Genomic DNA, 19,553 nt, shown 5'->3' on the forward strand with positions numbered 1-19,553 from the left:
CAGTGCAGAACAATGGCTCTCACTGTCTACTCTGGCCCAGGTGCAGATGAGGCCCCTTGAGTACTTTGCTCCTCTCTCTGAAAACCTGTAAGTCAAAGAAACTATTTCTCTCCTCTACACCCTCCTCCCCACCCATGGTCGACATACAATGGCAGCACAAGCCTTTGTAGGCAAAGGAGGAAAACAACACACACAGTTGGACCATAAATCCATTGTACATTTGTTACCATTTTCTCTAACAGGACTCAGCCCTACAAGCTAGAAACTCTGGGCTCTTCCCTTAGAGTCATAGCCCCACTGTCTGCGTTTTGATCATTCTACCTTTTCAGTAAGAAGGGCTCTGCATTCTTAACTGAGTAAATCCAGCTGGTGCCTGGTCATAGTAGTTCATAGTACGTGAAAGGGCTCTTCTCATTTCTCAGCACCTCACTTTCAATTAAAGCTGATAAACTCTTTGAAAAATTTTGTGTGCTTTTTGTGTACCAATTTATGCTCCATTTCTTTGCACATAAGTCTCAAGCACAAAGGATTTTGAGGTAAGCCCTTCTCTACTTTGGGCTCCAAAGAGCATTCACTATATAGAAGACACTCAATAATCAGGTGGGCAAAATGCCATATTCTGTGTATGTTGCTTTCCTCGGCTGCCTTTGGGCTGGAACCATTAACAAAGTGGCTCTAATGGGAGGGATGAAGCTTGAAAATATATTTCTCCTAACTGACGCCAACATGTTGAGGAAGATTTCGCTTTTCTAAGATGACCACTATGTTTTAAATCCTGCACACTTGTCTTGCAAGATGACTTAATACTTTTCACATAAAATGTTGGATCTATGTAGCCTCTTCTTGAACATGGAAAGATCTTGGTGATTGCTTTGATCAACTGATTGAAACAAAAGTGACGCTACCTGGCTTTCCAAACTTGATGGTATAAAGTTCTAGTTTAGATTTGCCTTATTATATCTTTTATATATATATATATATATAATCACAGTTATATAACAATTTCCTTTCTACATGTATTCATTAAACCATTATTTTCTCTAGAATTTACAGCTGTATTTTAAACAACTGCATTTACACCAACAACTGTATACTGCATATATTTGTTTCAACACTCACCGTAAGATTTTTTAAATATTTTGTCCATCTTGATTTCTTTATTTGAATTTTCTTTTTAATCTCTTGAGTAAACTTTCAAGCAATTATTTTGGAAGGTAATTTTAGGACTATATGTCTGAGTCTTTATATAATTGAAAATATCGTTCTGTCTATACATAAAAAACTTGTTTGTGTGTTGTATTACCTTTCTCTTGCAATATTTCATCAATGCTGAACTGTTTACTTCTGAAGTTACTTTTATGGGAACATTTTTAAATAACATTTTTTGTTTTTGTATTTTAGTTTTCTGCATGTAGGATCTCTTTCTTTATGCTTGAAATTTCATTTACTTATTTATTTTTTTTGTTTTTTTGAGACAGGGTGTCACTTATGTAGCCCAGGCTGTCCTCAAATTCACAGTGATCCTCCTGCATCAGCTCCTGTCTCATTGTTTTCTACAATTTTATTTTATTTGGTATTTCAAGAACCTCCTTAAATATGACCTTCACTTTCTGTTCAGCCAATATGTACTGAGTGCCCACTATTTGTCAGACTAGTTTGTAAGAGTATGGGGCTTTGGGACTAAAGTGAGCAGGACAGACCTGGTCCTGTCTCAGGATTCTGGCCTCTGGCAAGGAAGGTGCAGGGATGGGCAGAGTTCTTCCTTCATGTCCACAAAGACATGATGTCCTTCTAGTCATCTGAGGGGATATTTTGTACAGGGACGCAAAAGTGGAATTAGGTGTAATGATTTTACAGTCTTTTTGCTTATTCAATCAGTCTACTTTAGGATTCCAGCTACATTTTGCTTTCTGGAAAATTCTTAGCTTCCAACATCATAAAGCATTGCTCTTTTTTTTTTCTCATTGTTACATCATAAAAAAGTTGGTTTGGGGCAAATCATTTACTTCTAGCTAGGTTTAAATTTTTTTTATTTTTGTACCAGGGATTGAACTCATGACCTTGTGCTTGGGAGGCAGGTATGGTGCTGCTAAGCTAAATCCCCGACCCTAGCTAGGTTTAAATTTTATACCTAAATCTCCATTTTTTCTCCAAAAATAATAAGACTCTGCTGTATTTTTGTTCTGTTACTCAGTGTTCCTGTATGACTATATAACAATTGATATTTTTACTTCAGTAATAACTCTAAGAACAATTAGGAACAAATTTGGATAGCCTATTCCTGAGACTCAAAGTTACAATATGATACGTTGGACCAAAGAAGTTTTCTGAAAATAAAAACAGAAAGTTTAAATATTTGCAGAGCTATGACTAACCCTTCAGGGTGTTGGACATAAATCTGGGATGTTATTTAGGCTTTTGATTCTTCTCATTTGTTTCTCCAGATCAGCTTTCAGAAATACTAATACTTATTGACTATTGAGGCTGTATCTAGCAGAAAGCATAAACTAAAGTCAATATATTTGGATACCTTCTTGAAGCTAATTTTGTTTTTAAATTACCTATTTGGTCAAAAAGCAATTGAAAGGATTATTTTGCTGGAAATATCACTGAATTTTGTCAATTACTGTCCTTTCAATGCTTCAATGAGAATTGATCATGTAAGTGTATTTCTAACAATTTTCTTAAAAACAAATGGAAGAACAAAAGCTTTGTTTCTCTTTCAAAACAATGCAGTAACTCACAAGTGAGTAACTAACAAAAAAGTATATCTGTAGCCCCATTCAGCTTTCTAAATAGTATGAAAAAAGAGGGCTTTGTTAATTGTAGAATACTTTTTGTCTATGTAATACTTTTTGTCTACCTATGTTGAGTAAATCTATCATACAGTGGATAAGTATTTATGCACAAATTACCATTTTCTCAGTAATAAGAAGGACTGAATATTGGCTGTGGAGAGATATATAAAGACAATAATGCACCCAAACCACGAAAGTATTAAGTTTATGGATATTATACATCTTTATTCTCATTCAAAGATTTTCTTACATTTTTACTTCTCTGGGAGGCAGCATACAACTTTATAATAAAGAAGAACAAGATAGAAAATTTGTGGTTTCTGCTGTGGTGGAGCAGTTGTGCTTCTAGTATTAGCAATACATGGATGCAAAGGATCGGGGCAGAGATGTTTCTCACTAAGAGGGAAAGTGGCTAAGCTCCACATGTCCATTGAGCCAACTGACTCCATTAGTAAAAGGTAACCGAGAGACAGCATTTCCTTCCTTAGGTCTTAAATATTCAGTTATTTTTATTTTCATATATAATAGACATAATTATATGAGTAGCTTCTATTGCTAATAGTAAAATGAGTTTCATATTGGAAATAAAAAAAACTAATTTAAAACATGGAGCTTGGGCTAATTTAAAGTGTAATTTTGGACAAGTCACTTGGAAACTCTCTGCACCTTAATTTTTACATGAGCAAAGTAAATATGTTGTAAACTCTCCAGTTCATGTCTAAATCATCTGATATTGAGTTCGTATCAAATTTCTCCATAGGCCCTACAGTGTGTCTTTAGAGATTTTAAACTAGGAATCTAACAGAAATTCGTACATTGCACTTAATTAATGTCTTTTTGGACTTTGAATCATTCTAAACTCCTCTCTTGATACTGATTCCATCATGAGAATTAAGTTCTTCTTTTTTACAATTTTTATAATCTAACTTCATTATATTTAGTACAAACATTTTTACAAGATTCCCACCTACATGATATTGAAGTATATTTTTATCAGTGATGCAAAATTTAATCTTTGATTAAAATACTGATCAACAAATTATTCAATTTTTTTCTTTCAGCTCTTATATTTTATATTTTTTTGACTTTCAATGCTATATTCTTGAATTTCTCAAATATAAACTCATGCTATTGATAGCTGCCAGATATGTTTTCCAACCATTTTCATAACCTTCTTGGAGCAGGTGACTGTTACTATGCAAAATCCCTAACCTGTTGTGATAACACTTAATATTTTATGGTCTCCCACAAAGCTCCTTTCTGTTCCATCCAAATTAATTTGATTTTGTCTTTTACATATGCTATTGCCATTCCAACCCTTTCTTTCTACATCCTATTTCCTTCTTCCAGGATCACTTATGATTACCCTTGGCTTATGTTTATCACCTCCTTTATGACTTATCCTGTGCCACTACACTCATTCCCTACATTGTTTTTCTCAGTGATCACATGTTTAAATTATAGTAGATACATTTATAATTTCAAACACAATATTTCTACTGGAAGTAGTCACTTTTTTGTGTAGGAATTGTATTAATTTAAAGTTACAGTAATTGGAAAGGTTGGAATAACCTTTAAACTGTTCTAAAATTGTTTAAGTAACTTTTCTTTTTATATCCAGCATGGCCATCATCTGTTGGGTGAGATAATGTGTCAGCATAATGATAATGAATGAAAAGTACTGCTCTTATAGAGTCAAGGAAGCCACCTTGGGAAACTAGGCTATCATTCAGCAGTGTTTTAAGTTTTCCTTCCTAGCTTTAGGTTAGGTGTGATTATTATGTGGTCTGTATTTCTGCAATTGGGCAGTTTGTTCCACATGGAGCTTTTATGAGTATGGTTTGCTAGAAAATACTGTCGTGTTTGCAGATCATTCATTCGTTGATAAACTGAATTCACTTTCCCATTTAATTCAGGGTTTTTTTTAGTGTGATATAGGGAGAGAAAACTGGAGTTGGAGTCAAAAGACCTGGTATAAGTATTTACTCCACCACTTACCTTCAGTGTGACCTTGAGAAAATCTTTTAACTTCTTTTCACATTACCTAATGTGAAAAAAATTCTACCATGAGTAGTTCATATATTTGTTACAAGACAGAAATTAGATAGCATTTTAAAAAGTCTATTGTGATTTCTAAAACACTATCCAAATTAAAGTATTATTATTTATTTTTTCAACTGAAAGAGATTAATAGCTTTTTTCTACTTCAAAACTGTATGTTTATCTGATTATTTTTAAACAGGAAAATAGATTTAATTGGTGGGTTTTACTTTTTTCCTAGAGTAATAAGTAAAGAGAGAAAAGAATTTATTTTTATCTGAGTTCCTTTTTATCTACTCACTTTTTCTGTTATCTTTATGACATGGTGGGCATTGAGGGATTATGTTAAAAAATATCTTGTAATATTTTTTACACTGATTTAGCTCCTGATGTTAGGGGCTAACTTTACCCTGTTGAACCAACCTCTCTGTGATTATGTTCTTTCCTCTTGATATTTTATTGTAAATCATGTTAAGTTAGTCAATTACCAATAAATATTGATGGTATACCGGCTATATAAAAAAGTAATGCTGCTGTTATCAGTGTAAAAATTTTAAATGTATAATATCTATCTATAATTTCATTTTCTTGGATAATAAATCATATTAATTTATGTCATTTATGCATTGTTACATAAAAATGGCTGCTAGTCTCAAAATGTCCTCGTGTTTGGCTAGAGACAACAGTAGAAGAGATCTTAACAATAAAATTGTGGATACAAAGAGAAGAAATGAAGAATTTATAGAGAAGCGTTCACTTATAAACTGTTCTGAATGGAGGGAGAGATCATTCGCTGTAAAATGTGCATTTAGATTTAGATTTAGAGAGCATTTAAGAATATTATTGTGACACTGGGGAGGGGATTCATGATCACTGTGCAACAAATTACACAAGTGTGTAGTGGAAGTCATATTCTTTCTGTTCTGCCATATTCTCCTGGTTAGAAATGAGTCACTAAGTTCAGCCCACATACAAAGGAAAGAGAATCAGACTCTATGTTTTCAGGAAGAAGTATTAAATAATTTCAAACATTTAAAAACCATCACAATCTGCCCTCTCAACAAAAATTATTTACTCATTCACACACATAACATATACTCAGTCATTCCCACTACAGTGTAGGTGAGCAGCATTCAGCACTAGTACACTCAGGGCAGGGAACCCAGAGAAAGATGCATCCATCCTACTGTTTCTACCACATGCTCTCTCAGATGTGTGACTATCCTAGGTAGCTTGCTACACCTCTAAGTTCACCTCCAAACTGGTGCCTCTCTTAGTTCATCTCCTAATCTTCAGCACCAAGAAGTATGGAGACTCTGTTTCCCCTTCTTGCAGCCACCCAGTATTCTTCTTTTACATAAGGTCCTTTCTGTGAGCCAGCTCTCAGCAAGTCCAGGCAAGAAAACAGGGCCTTGTCTCATATTCCAGAGTGATTCAGATTTTGATTGATGACTCTCCTGAGAATTTGAGAATTTTCCGTATCTTCTTCCACTAACAAGAGAATGCTAAACTAGTGTAAAGGCCAAGTGTGAAACTGTGAGGCCTCCCTTAACCCTCTTTCCCTTTGCCCATTTCTATCTTTCTTTATATAATGATAAAGAAAAGATTGCATCAAGCAGATTCAGTGAAAGACCACAATATAAGAAAGCGTGTGGTATAGAGTCTAGACTACTGAACTTTGAAATGTGAAGGAAATGTTCATTATTCTTATCAATGAGATGCTATCCCAGTACTTGATATTTTTGTATTTGATTGATGTGACCCATCTAAAGTCCTCTGCATGTCACTGAAGATCCTTTATTATCTGAGCACCGCCTACTCCTCTGTACTCTTCCCCAACTGTGGCCTGCTTTGGTCATGGTCTTGGAAAGCCACAAGTCATGCTCTTGCTGTGCTTTGGGACCCTTCCTATTCTGTTCTACTCCTGAGACCAATCACTCTTCAGCCTCCACCCTTTTCTCTCCACTCCTATGACCATGTTGTTCTTCACTGCATCCTTATCTTCCAGGTTAAGCTGACTTCTTCCTCCTACCCTCGTACAACTCTGGACTCCATGTTGAATGCAACATAGAGTAATGTCCTTGATGGAAGAAAGCACATATGATTCAATTTTATATTCCTAGTATCTAGTATCAAGCACAGTGCCCAGCACAAAATAAGCGTGCAGTACTAGTGAACTGAGTTGGTGTTTGAGGGTGATACAATGTATCCAACTTGTTTATCACTTTTATAAGGACCCCTGTATTTATTCTTCTATTTTACTTGGAACATTTATTTTGCAAACAGGTCATTTAAAATGTCATGCATCATGTTCTTTCTGTATTCTCTGATTGCATACTTTCACAAAAATATTTTATAGAAAGTAATTCTCTTGTCATTCTTATGATGTAGGTTAGTATCTCTGTATTGATTGAATAGCTTATTTATTGACTAGTTTTTCTAACATATTTGTTCTTTGAGGAAAGTAGTGCTTTATGAGATGAAGGATTTAAAATATCTGTATATAAGGCAAGAGAAAAGAAGTAATTGGCTTCTAAATTCCTGACACTGTAATAAACCAATTTTCATAGCATTGATTTAATAACTAACTCAAGATATGTTTTAAAATCACCCAATCTGTAGTTGCTTTAAAATAAATAATTCAGACAACAAAAGCACATGAAAAGAATGATAAGCTAGGGTGATCAATACTATGATATTCATTCTGTCCTGACTCCAAGAGGACAATGCTGGGATATTTTAATAAAGGATCTAAAACAATTTATGTTTTGAGACTTGAGAAATGCAAATGGGCAGTGGTTTGTGCTGCTATATGCCAGACACTGTATTCAATAACTTTATTTCATTGCATCATTTAGACCTTGTGATCCTATTGTATTGGGGTTCTGGAACCAAATGATATGTGTGTGTACATGTTTGTACATATAAGCAGAGTGAGTTAGGAGGTTGGAGACCCCAGAGAACCTACAGTTCCACTCCAGTTTAAAGGCCAGTAAACTTGGTGACCCAAGAATGGCCAATTTCCGTTTGAAAACAGAGACAGGGAAAAGGCTAATCTCCCAGCTCAAATGCAGTCAGGCAAGACAAATTTTCTCTTCCCTTGGAAAAGGTCAGCTTTTTTGCTCTATTTAGGCCTTCAATTAATTAGATGAGGCCTGAATTAAGGAGGGTAATCTGCTTTACTAAATCTATCCATTTTAAGTGCTCATTTTGCTCAAATATACTCTTACAGAAGTACCTAAAATAACATTTAGCCCAATTTCTGAGGACCCTGTGTCCCTGTCAAATTGACGCATGAAATTAACCATCATATCACTTTTATTGTGGGTTCTGCAACTATTTCTGCTTTTGAGATGGGGAAAAAGAAAAAAGTGCTGGACCTTTCCTGTCACCTTTCTTTTCTGGTAAATGCCAGATAATTGGCTCCAACCCTATTGTAATGGACAAATTCACTTTGTTTAAAAAGGCAATTGGGGTTTGGAATTTTGAAGGTCCTGGGGTTTTGTGAGAATTAAATTTTTTAAAACAAATATAAAAGTATGTATCACTGTGCATGACACATAGACTCCTTAAAGATGATGTTAGTATTAGTAGCATTAATATTAAAAGTATTATTAGTTTCTTAATGTAAACTTTGGAAATGGTATACTTGATAAGTGAGGCTCCCAAAGTGGATTTTAAATCAAAATATATTTAAGCAATATGAATCTCTCTTCTTTCCTTGGTTTTGTGGTATAAAGATAAAAAATTATGTCACTATACAATTAATTTCTCCAATATATCCTTTTGTAAAGATAATATTACTTTTGGCAGAAATATGCCTTTTTCCTGCTGAGGTCATCAGAAAATGCCAAGGTCATCCCAAATGAGAAATTGACAGCATCTCTGTCTTTTCAGTTTTTAATAAGTATTGTCAAAAGAAATAACAATCAGACTGGAACTTGTTTGTCCTTGAAGTGTCTTTTTAAAAAGCCTCCTAGCAAATGTAAAGTAAAATCAAAAGAAGCTGGGAAAAAGTAGAAATCACTTAGCTATACTTGCTTATTCTATGCTAGGTGGTAGAAGTAAAATACTCACTTTCAGTGACTCAAACACTGGGGCATTTGCTTCCTCTTTTCCCCCCTAAGGTGTTGGAAAACATAATTAGCAAACATTAGAAACATAATTAAGGATCAACTGTGTTAAAAAGAACACCCAAATCAGAAAGTTTCTCAGCAGAATTTCATCTAATAAAGAAGAGAGAACTGTATTTTTTTTTTTTTTGGCACCGGAGAGCGAACTCAGGACCTTGTGCTTGAGAGACAGGTGGCGGAACCACTGAGCTAAATGCCTGGCCCAGCTCCTTGATTCTTTTTTTTTTTGTATTAAATTCTTTTATTGGTACATTGTAGGTATACAACACAATTACATTTCTCATTGGGAAGTGTACCTTTACATGATGCATCTTGGTTCTTATTTTTTCCCCATTCCTAGCCCTCCCTTCACCCCCTCCACCCTTCCCTATTTACAAAGACTTTATTTCCATTTTTTCCATTTCTCAGCATTTTTCCTTTCCCTTCTTTCCTTTCCCCTGCCCCTCCCACTACCCCTACCCCTTTGGACCTTTTCTTCCTATTTTACATTATTGATTATTCATTCTAGTCATTGGTACATTTTAGGTATACAATATAATAACATTCATCATTGGAAATTTGCACCTTTACATAGCCTCTCTTGGTTCTTATTTTTCACCCTTGCCCAGCCCTCCCTTCAACCCCTCCATTCCTCCCTATTTACAAAGATTTTGTTCCTATTTTTTCATTTTCTCATATTAATCCCATTCCCTTCTATCCTTTCCCCTAGCCCTCCCACTTCCTTCTCCTTTGACCCTTTTCTTCCTATTTCACATTACCTATCATACATTTTAGTCCCCATTTACATTTTCAGTTTCTCACACCAGAGAAACTGTTCAGTATTTATACATGTGTGTCCTATTTATTTCACTTCAGAGTATCGCCTCAATGTGCATCCATTTAGCTATAAATGTCTCTAATTTCTCATTTTTTATGGCTGAGTAGCACTCCATTTTATTAAAAAAAACCCACATTTTCTTTATCCAATCTCCAGTTGATGGGCATTTGGGCTGTTTCCAAGTTTTAGCTATCACAAACTGTGCTGCTATGAACATGGGCCCACATATATCACTGTGGTATGATTCTTGTAATGCTTTGGGGAAGATCCCCAGCAGTGGAATAGCAGGGTCAAATGGGACTTCCAGTCCTAGTTCTTTGAGGTAGCCCCATACTGATTTCCACAGTGGTTGCACCAGTCTACACTCCCACCAGCAGTGGAGCAGGGTTCCTCTTTCCCCACAGCCCCGCCAGCATTTGTTATTGGTTAATTTCTTGATAGCAGCCATTCTTTCTGGAGTGAGGTGGAATCTCAGCGTTGTTTTCATTTGCATCTCTCGAATGACCAGTGATGTTGAACATTTTTTCATGTATTTATTTGCTATTTCTACTTCCTTGTCTGAGAAATGTCTGTTCATTTCAAATGCTCATTTTCGGATTGGGTCTTTAAATTTGGGAGGTCTGATCTTTTTAAGTTCTTTATAGATTCGAGATAGTAGACCTTTGTCTGAGGAAGAGCAGGTGAAGATTTTTTCCCACATTGTGAGTTGTCTCTTCACACTGCTGGTGGTTTCTCTTGCTGTGCAGAAGCCTTTTAATAAGAAGAGATCCCACTTGTTGATTGTTCGTGCTACAAGAACTGTATTTTTAAACTAGTCGAGACATAGGAAAATACGGGAAGTCCTCAGATTTATTTGATAAACTCATTTCATTTTATGAGTTCAGCATAACTTTAATACTTAAAATTAGTCCCAATAGCAAAAATTTTCAAAAGAAAAGGAAAACTTTATTCAATTTTAATTGTGACTATTGAAGTTGCTAATGTGAGGGTAAGGAAGAGAAGGATAAGGAGCCATTGAGACCATCTGCTGAAAATAATAGTAGTTTCTCTCTGTTCTTTGTCCATCAGAACTACATTTGATGATTCTGTGTGACAGGACAGCCAAAATCACAGTGGCTTAAACATTGTAGAATGTAGCTTTACCTTTCACTACAGAAGGCAAGAACAAGGTTGCCTGAGGTTGGGATGCCAACTCCTCCAAGTCCTCAGGGACTCAGGGTGTTTCAGAGCTGCTCTGTGGGCTCAAGAGACCTCGTTCCCAGAGTGCAATTCGGCTGTTGAAGCTCCTATGCTCATGAAGTCTTTAGCAGCAGCATGGAGAAAGGGAGGTACAAAAGGCACATTCCAACTATATATATATACATATATATATTTTTGGTACCGGGGATCGAACTTGGGTCCTTGCGCTTGCGCAGCAGGCGGCAAAACCACTGAGCTAAACCCCCCGGCCCCCTCCAACTGTATTTTAATGTGGTTTACTTGAAACTGCCAGCCAACACTGCTTTTTACAGCTTACTGGTGAGAGTTTAGTTTATTTCCGGTTCTACTTACAAAGGATGGTGGGAAATGTAGTTATTATCCTCTTGGCCAGGTGCTCAGTTACAAATCAGAGGACTAATGAGATGGAAAGAGAAAGGCAGAGAGCCGGGGCGGGGAGGGGGGGCGATGAGAACAGGTACTGGGATAAAAAACTACCCCTGTTCTATGTTCCCTTGGTCTGTAGGAAAGAAGTGTCTCAGAGTAGACAATGCTGAAGAATTGCTTCCCTTCTATTCATTTCCTTTGTAATGCTAAAGATCATAAAGAGCAACTTGCCTCCCAATTCATAGCCTAAATGTAACAGTTCAGAGGGCAGCGTGCCTCCGTATGGTTGTCAGAAAGGCATTTCAGCCTCATGTTTTCTCTTTTTTTTCCCATTAAATTTATTAGTACATTTTAGGAATAAAATACAGTTACATTCATCATTGGGATCTTGTACCTTTACATGAGTATCTTGGTTTTCATTTTTTTCCCCTTCCCCTGCCCTCCGTTCACTCCCTCCAACCTTCCCTATTTGCAAAGACTTTGTTTCCATTTTTTCCTTTTCTCATATTTTTTCTTTTCCCTTCTTTCCTTTCCCCTACCCCTCCCACTCCCCTACTCCTTTAGACCTTTTCTTCCTATTACACAATGTCAATTACACATTTTTTAAATACAGTATCAAAATTTAGAGGACATTACCACAGATTTCACAGAATTTAAAAGGATATAGAAAGTGTATTACAAAAATCTTTTTTTTTTTTTTTTTGGTACCAGGGATTGAACTCAGGTCCTTGCGCTTGCAAGGCAGGCGGCAGAACCACTGAGCTAAATCCCCAGCCCAACAAAAATCTTTTTTGAAATAAATTTGACAACTTCTAAGAAGTACCTTGGGAGACAAATTAATGAAACCAACTCTGGAGGAAACATAAAATTTGAATAGCAACTATTAAAGAAAGTATATTCCTAGCTTGAAAACCTACCTATATGACAACAACAGGATCATACACATTTTAACTGATGAATTATATCAAACATTTAAAGCAGAAAAAAGAAGGAACACTTATCCCCTCATTTTAGGAAATCAACATTGTGCTAATACTAAAACTGGATAAAGATAATAGAAGAAAAATGTATAGACATAGATAAAAATTTATTTAACAAAACAAACTATTAGAATTCAGATCTGACAGTATGTAGAAAGTGGTTTTATTATAGGGATGGCAGTGTTGGTTCAGCATTGGAAGATCCACCCCCAAAAGTCATCATTTTAGCAGAGGAAAGGAAAAAGCCATATCATGCTGTCAGTAGTTGCAGAAAAAGTATTGGACTAAATTCTACAGCTGTTCATGATAAAAGCTATCAGGAGACTAGAAGTAGAACAGAACCTTCTCAACAGATCAAAGACATGTATTCCATACTTAAGCAAAAACGTCGTATATGAATGGAGAAGATACAGTGCTTTCTCCCTAAGGTGAGGAACAAAGGCAGATATGCTTACTCTTCATCTGTCAATTAAACTTTGAAACATAGGCCCAAAACAAAATAGTCTGGCAATAAAAAGAAACCATTAGCATAGGATTGGCAAGGTAGAAGTAAAATCTCTATAGGTACATGAAATGATCATCTCCAGAGAAAATACTAAAAAATCTCTAGAAGCCCCTAGAACTTGTATTTGAATTTAGCAGGTTTAGAAAACACAAGGTATATATAAAAATTCAGGTCTATTATACTTGCTATAAATGAAGAATTGGAAACTGAAATTTAAAAGTTATGTAGGAGTACAAAAGACCTAGAAAAGTAAAAAGAAAAAAAAAACAGTGTTGGAAGACATTTAGTACCTAATTTTAAGACTTCCTCTAAAGCTACTGTAATCAAGGCAGTGTTGGTATAAGGAAAGACATATACATCAATGGGCAAAAACAGAGAATCTAGAAATAGAACCACACATACATGTCCACTGAGTTTTGAAAGATTATTTAATATTAACATTTTATAGACCATAAACTCAAGAGCAGAGGAAAAGATAGTGTTTTCAGCAAATGGCACTAGAACACCTGGTATCCATGTGTAAAAAATTAACCTCAACCCCTTATTTCCATACATAAAAATAACTTGAAAGAATCTATGAACCTAAATATGAAAGACTAAAACTATAAAAATTTAAGAAGAAATTATAAGGGAAAGTGTTTATGAATTTAGGGTAGGCAAGAATTTCCTAGGATACAAGAAACATGATGTATAAAAGAAAAAAATTGATAAATGAGATTCCATCAAAATTTAGAACTTTAAAAGACATCGTTAAGAAAATGAAAGGTAGTCCTTAAATGGGCCATATTTATAATACATATAACCTATGACCAGAATATATAAAGAACTCTTATAGCTCATTAATAGACAACCCTATTAAAAAGTAGACACAGAAGATGATCAATAGCCAGTACAGCACAAGGAAAGGTGTGCAACACTAGAATCAGAAAAATACTAATCAGTACAATAACAAGATCATATTATACACTCATTAGGGAGATGAAGTTAAAAGTTTTGCAAGAACAAATGTCAGCCTAGGTGTGAACCAGTTGGAACTGTCTAATACTGCTAATGTGAATGTAAAATGTCAAAACCATTTTGGAAAACAGTATAGAAATTTCTTGTATTACTGTTAAGAACCAATAGTTCTGTTCTTAAGTTTTTACTTAAGAGGAATGAAAACACATGTTCACAATAGATTTGTACATACAAGTTGACTACCCCTTATCTGAAATTCTTGGGATCAGAAGTGTTTCAGATTTTCATTTGAAATCTGCTTGATCTGCAGAGAATAGCTACTCCTGCTTTTTTCTGGGTTCCTGTCACATGGAGTATTATTTTCCACCCTTTAACTTTCAGTCTATGAGTTTCTTTTTGAATTGTTTCTTGTATGCAGCATATTGTTGGATCTTGCTCTTTGACCCATTCTGCCAGTCTGTTTCTTTTGATCGGTGAATTGGGACCATTAACATTGTTGGTTATAACTGATCTGCATTGACTTATCATTGTCATGACTTTTCTTTTTGTCGGATTCTGTCCCTTTGCGTTTAATTTTTTGTCGCACCTGATGGATTCATTCTACTGGGCTTCCTGGGGTTGTGATCCTCATTGTCTTTTTTTTGTTGTTTTGTTTTGTTTTCCTGGTTTTGGTACCGAGGATTGAACTCAGGACCTTGTGCTTGCAAGATAAGCAGCAGAACCACTGAACTAAATCCCCAGCCCCGATAATTTTTTTTTTTTTTGGTAGTGGAGATTGAACTCGGGTCCTTGCACTTGCTCAGCAGGTGGCAAAACCACTAAGCTCAATCCGCAGCCTCATTGTCTTTTCCTAGGCTATTGGTTAAAATTTTCTGGAGTGCTGGTTTGGTATTCATGAAGTCCCTAAGTTGCTCTTTGTTGTGAAAGTATCTTATTTCTCCATCAATTTTGAAAGATAGTTTTGCAGGGTACATCAATCTGGGTTGGAGGCTGTTTTCCTTTAGGGCTTGAAATATGTCACTCCAAGCTCTTCTTGCTTTGAGGGTTTGCATTGAGAAGTTGGCTGTGATTCTGATGGGCTTTGCTTTGTATGCAATTTATTTCTTTTCTCTAACTGCTTATAGAATTTTGTTCTTCTGTTGGCTTTCTGGAATCTTAACTATTGTATGCCTATGTGTAGATTTTTTTTGATCAAGGCTAGTTAGAATCCTATATGCCTCTCTTATCTGTATGTCAAGCTCTTTTCCCCTACTTGGGAAGTTTTCTGCCATTACTTCTGTGAATAGTTTTTTTTTATGTCATCTGCACTCTCTCCTCTTTCTTCATTGACTTCAATCAGTCTTATGTTATTCTTCTCTGCATCATCTAGCAGCTGCTGGATTGATTTCTCATGGTCCCTTACAATTTTAAAGCAATTTCTCTTTTCCTGGTCACTAATTGCAATCTTGTCTTCTATATCTGAAATTCTGTCCTCACATTGGCTCATTCTGCTGTGTAGACTTTCAATGGAGTTTTTAATCTCCTAGAAATCTGTTTGCATCTTTTTTATGGATTCCATTTGTTTCCTATGTTGCAATTTCATTATTTTCCTCTGTTTTTTAAAATCTCTGTCCTCTCTAGATGTATTAATCATGTCTTGTACTATGGGCACGATCTCTGCTGTTATCAGAGTTATTTCTGATTTCATTTTTTCCAGATCCTCTTTTCTTACTAGTTCAGGTAGTCCAGGTTGTTGAGTATCTTGTTTCCCTTTGGGGTTGCTTTAGGTGATCTGGAAGTCTGGTTTTGAGACTTGTTTATGTGTCTTCTCATTTCAATGCCGGGGCGGGGGGTTGCTGCTGGTGCCTCCACAGCAGGGCTTACCTCCTCTGCACCAGACATGGTATGGTTGCCTGGGAGCCTCCTCCTTGGTGCTGGGAGCAGATCATCTCCTCTGCTGGGGTGGTGGTATGGTGGCCCAGGCCTCATGTTTTCAAAACAAAGCATTGCATTTATTGGCATCCCTCCCCAAACCTGTTCCTTCTCACTTCACCTCTCATGAGGTGGTAGCATCACCTGCCCAAGTTCTCAAACCAAAAACCTTAAAAATTACTTTCTTTTCTACCTTTGCCTTCACTATTTCCTCAGTCTCTTCCTTTCAATGCAGTAGACCTATCTGAAACTGTAACACAGGCTTCTCACTGCTTCCTATCTCTACTCTACTTCCAATCCTTGCCTCAGTGACTTACATTACTCACATTGTTGCCAATATCTCCTACCTGTCCTTCCAGTTCCCAACCTCACCAGCTGATTATTATTTTCTATATTGTGAACTGAAGGGTCTTTTTAAAGCCATTTTTCACTTGATATTTTTTAAATTATAACTCATTTTATTTCATTGGAAAGAAGAAAAACAGTACAGATGTTTATAAAGACAAATCTAGTCATCCCCACATTAGCCCATGATCCCCTGAGGTAATCTATTAATTAATGGCCAGGTTTACCTTATCTTTTTCCTCATCAATTTCCTTGTATACATGAACTTATACAAATAAATGCAGATTATCAGGTAAATTGATTTTATTTAAGATACTCATTACTCTGTTAGCTTTTATTTTTATTTTAAATATCAAATTATATCATCTCCAATTGCTGCTTAAAACACTTCAGAAGAGATCAGGCACATTCAGGGTGGGATGGATGTAGACTTAAAAAGACTTCAAAGGCTTTCCACAACATTTAGAATTTTTTTTCCAAAAGATTGTAGACCATCTATTTAATTTGGTAAGTAAGGCAAGTGTAAGGATAAGAGATATTCTACAATATTTTACATATTGTTGTATTGAATTGAATTCAATATATGTATATAGAATATATATTCAGTTTTCTATTTTAAAAACCATTTATCGAATACTTGCTAAGCCAATGCATTCAGTTCCACAGTAATCCCCTGAGGATTTCACCCTCATCTCCTCTGTTTTGTGGGTGAGGAAGCAGGTTGGAAGCGGAGCAGGATTTGCACCATTCAGTAGATCGATCTGACCAGTAACCAGGTTCCTTTATGGCAGCATCTCACTGTGCCTGTGTCTCATCTCCCAGGCCATACTGGAAGTTCTCCCTGGGAGGAGACTGATTCCTTTTGCATACCCCATGGTGCTATCTATCATGGTCCTCTGAACACATCTCCGGGCTAAATATTTGTTGAAAATGAATTGGCTGAGAGCCACTTGATTTTTGTTTGTCTTAAGGTAAGGAGGACTTGGATGTGTTTCAAGGAATCAAACAAGGGCAAGTGTAGTTATTGGAGATGTTACAGAGGGAGGAATTATTGTGGTTTCAAGGTTAACTAATCAATAACTTTATTGACTGCTTTTTCCTGCTGAGTATATATAGAGATCCAGTAGGAGGCCATAGGAAAGTTTGGCTTTACAGAAATGTGGAAAGTTTCCCTTCCAAGAGCACTGGAGCAAGCAGACACCACACAGAGATGAAGCAGGTATGTAGACGTATACATAAAATAGACTGGAGTCTCAGCACCATGGGCCTCCCAGGCTGACAAACCCAGTCCTATTTCATTAGGTCCTGGGCAAGAGTTTACTCTCAATTATTACCCAAATTTTACCATCCTGATGGTGATATTGTATGTGCTACTTTATGTGCCATAATATGGATGCTTTCTTAATTTTACCACCACTAGCTTTTACAAGCAATGTTTACCACATTATCACATTGCTTATGTTATATTACAAAAAATCTGACAACATCAGCAAGACCATCATGTACTCATGCTCAGTATTTAGCAGTAAAATTTAAGTGTCTGTAAGTACAATAAAAATGTAAAAATTATATACCCATGTAATGCTTAAATGTGTGTTCCTCAAAGAAGTAACTACCATTTTAAAAATGGTGTAGGGCGGGGGATTTAGCTCAGTGGTTCTGCCGCTTGCCTCACAAGTGCAAGGACCTGAGTTCAATCCCCAGTACCAAAAATAAATAAACAAATAAAAAATAAGAAATGCTGTAATAATTTGTCTTTATGTTTTTCAAATAGGTGAGCATAATATAAATAGGAGCACCCTTGTGAATGTAGCATTCCAGCCCCTCACACAATCTTCAACAATTAAGGAATGGGAAGAAGTATGTAGAGTAAGTATGAAAAAACCTGTATCTCCCTCTGTCCATTCTTAACCAGGACAGGGAAAACTTGATACAAGAACAGGAAGTCTTACTGGTATATCCTCAAAAGAATATTGGGCTGATCTCCAGAATCGGTAGACAACCCTTGTATTGGACTGATTTGGGGTCAGGAAAGTTCCTGAATGTTCCTCCTCCCTATTTCACTGCTGAATTCTCCATGTATTTCCAAATCTTAAACCCAATGTCTTCAGTTTGATTTTTTTTATGTCCTAGTATGGCATTGATTTCCTCTTTGACATTTATGTCCCACTTTGAACATTAAGTTTACAAATATCCTAATAACAAAGCTACGAAGGGAGTTTAGGCTTTCTGAGCAAGTTTTAGGTGTTTCACACATTATTCCAGTGAATATTTTGATGCTTGGGAATTATTGTACTGCCAAGTTTTGACTACAGAAATATAGGTTGAAACTGACTTAGAGGCATCTTTACACTTGATTTACACTTAAAAAGGGCACATTTTAGATGAAAATGTAAGAGAAAGCTCTTATTTTTAACAGGTAAAATTAAGCCTCTTATAATATGTATTTGCTCAGCTGGTATAGGCCAAACTAGGAACTAAGAAAGTGAATGGCTGAATAGGGGATGAGGAATCAGTGAGCTAGCAGTCTGCCAATCTCTTAACAAGCTGTCAGTAAATAAGGGCAAGTCACCTACATGCAGATCAATTTCCTGAACTAGAAGAGACAACTTTCATCAATGCAATTGTATTTCACAGCTTTCCTATGCGTTTATGTGCATTATGATTTCCTAAATGAACACTCCAAAGATTATGACAACTTACATTCTCACCAGTATTTTGTGTTGTCCTTTTTCCTTCATCTCTGCTAACTTTGGGTGAAAGTGATCTATTTGAATAAATTTTCACTATTCATGTTTTTAAAAAAGGACAGGAAGCTGAAGACAGCCCATCTCATTATCAGGATTTAGAGGAAATAATTGAAGGAATATTTTCCAGACTGTCAGACTGCATCTTTCCTAGTTAGTAAAAACCACAATTGAAAACTCCACCTTATATGAAATTTCCATTTACGTTTTGGTCTGGGAGCAGAAATGAGTTTGAATGGGCCCCTGTTTTATTTGGACAATGTGGGGAGTTCCATACGGGAGTTCACTGATAGGTCATATTTGGATAAACTAGCCAATTCCCCACACTTTAAAAATGATTATTAGACATTGAAAAAGAAGTAGATTTGGAAATGACCTGGAAGCCAAAATTGAGAAATACTTTGTGCCAGTTTTCAGATAAGCATGACTGTCCATTAGTTTCCCTGGTCTTTTAGTGAAGCTGAGCTATCGCCCATGAAGCTTTCTGTGCAAGGCCTATGGAGAAATGATTTGAAAGCGCTGCATGGTTGAATGAGCTGAAGAGTAGAATGTCCATCGTGTACATGTCCCAGGCTCATCTGCAACATCCAGTTTTCCACCTGACCACACAAAAATGGCTTAGCTATAAATTATTGTTTTAGTGTCAGCAAATAAAGTTTTCATGGGCCATATTTCTTTTTTTAAAAATATACTACAGTTTTGATTTTTTTTTAAAAAAAATCTTTGCGTAGTATTT

At 36.0% G+C, this 19,553-nt stretch overlaps 1 long non-coding RNA gene across 1 annotated transcript; it reads left to right on the forward strand.

Moving 5' to 3' along the window:
• Position 1: 1 nt before the first annotated feature.
• On the forward strand, positions 2–18,155 carry LOC101708962 (uncharacterized). Its single transcript, XR_205095.3, has 3 exons — positions 2–87; positions 17,187–17,289; positions 17,845–18,155. It is a non-coding gene; the product is annotated as an uncharacterized LOC101708962 (long non-coding RNA).
• Positions 18,156–19,553: the final 1,398 nt, after the last annotated feature.

The sequence above is a fragment of the Heterocephalus glaber genome, unplaced genomic scaffold (assembly GCF_053883595.1).
Source record: "Heterocephalus glaber isolate CG9 unplaced genomic scaffold, H.glaber_assembly_v1.0 deba00001442, whole genome shotgun sequence".
NCBI classification, from domain to species: domain Eukaryota; kingdom Metazoa; phylum Chordata; class Mammalia; order Rodentia; family Bathyergidae; genus Heterocephalus; species Heterocephalus glaber.